The sequence below is a fragment of the Crinia signifera genome, chromosome 6, assembly GCF_055691185.1.
Source record: "Crinia signifera chromosome 6, ASM5569118v1, whole genome shotgun sequence".
Classification (NCBI taxonomy): domain Eukaryota; kingdom Metazoa; phylum Chordata; class Amphibia; order Anura; family Myobatrachidae; genus Crinia; species Crinia signifera.
The window spans coordinates 127057334-127058733 of NC_139222.1; positions in this window are offsets into that span (position 1 = coordinate 127057334).

Here is a 1400-nt window from a genome sequence, read left to right on the forward strand (position 1 = left end):
TCAGTCCCATTATTTGCAGAAGCCTATACACACACATTATTACTACTAGAGGGTTTGCATCAGGTAATGGCGATTATCACTACAAGACATATATAAGAACTTGGCTTGTCTCCATGTGGGATGCAGTTTAAATCCCGGCGTTCAAAATCCCGACACTTTCTCCCTCTTTGGGGGGGGGGGGGGGGGGGGGGGGGCTAGGGTGCAGCAAGCCCACAAGGGCCCTTGTCGGGATTTCGGCGTCGGGATTTTGAACGCCTGTGGCAGAAACATGTTGGCATCTATCAGTGAACACACACAGTGGGTATCAACCAGGTGAGTTTTCCAGGATTCCGATCAAAATTGGGCAGCTTCTTATCTGGCCTGCTGGGCAGATTCTGGGGTTATAGACATTGCAATTAATTTGCTTTATGGTCATGTATGTAAGCAAGTAAAAGTTAAACAAGCCTGCAGCGCGAGGTATATTATCTGAACTAAGGAATCCATGCTTTAAATAATAAGGATATTTGAAAAGGTAATAGCACAGATTTCTGATATTTTTCTCAATGACTAAAGAGGCATATTTTGCCATTTGCTACTGAGGTCTAGTAGACTACAAATGCAGTCTATATTTGCAATACCTTTACAAATAGGGATGATGTCTGTTTTAACTGGAAAACCTTAATTGAGCAAACATATGTGGTTACTGATGTAAACATAACATGTGACGGCAGATAAGAACCACTTGGCCCATCTAGTCTAGAATGAAATACTAGATTACATTCTGGTACAGTGCAGAGTATTCCCTTTTTCAACGTACGTACGTGTGTGTGCTAAACATGCAGTGGTTTTTTTTTTTTTCACACCAGAAAAACATTAAAGAAATCGCTTAAACCCTTTATTCTCTAGATCTACAAAGCTGTATCCCCATAAACAATGCTCAGTCACAGACATGTAAGGTGATGCTTCCATAAACTGTTTTCAGCCAAATCCTGCAATGTCAGTCTTATAACCAAAGCAGCCAGAAGCTGACAAAGCATGGCATCCCGCCCACTGGCAGAGCTGCACGCACTGTAGCAAGCTGTGCTTACAGGTATTGCTCCATGAGCCTGCTGATTAATAGATGCCATCACTCAGTGTCCAGCTGGAGGGTGCAGCTTCCCCCCCAAGTACTGAGATAACGAGCAGCCAGAATAATGAGCAGTGACAGGTCACTCGTCATTCTGATGGGATGTAATTAGGGAGTCAGGACGAAGGTATAGGCGTGCATCACACAGTGTGGCAATATCAGGGAGAGTGTAAGGGGGGATATGGAATGCGTCAGCCACAGGAAAAAAAAAAAAATTACACAGAATTGAGAGAGAAGGGGGTCTACTGTCAGTTCTTTGTAATGTCACTACAAAAGGCAGAATAACACTCTCATA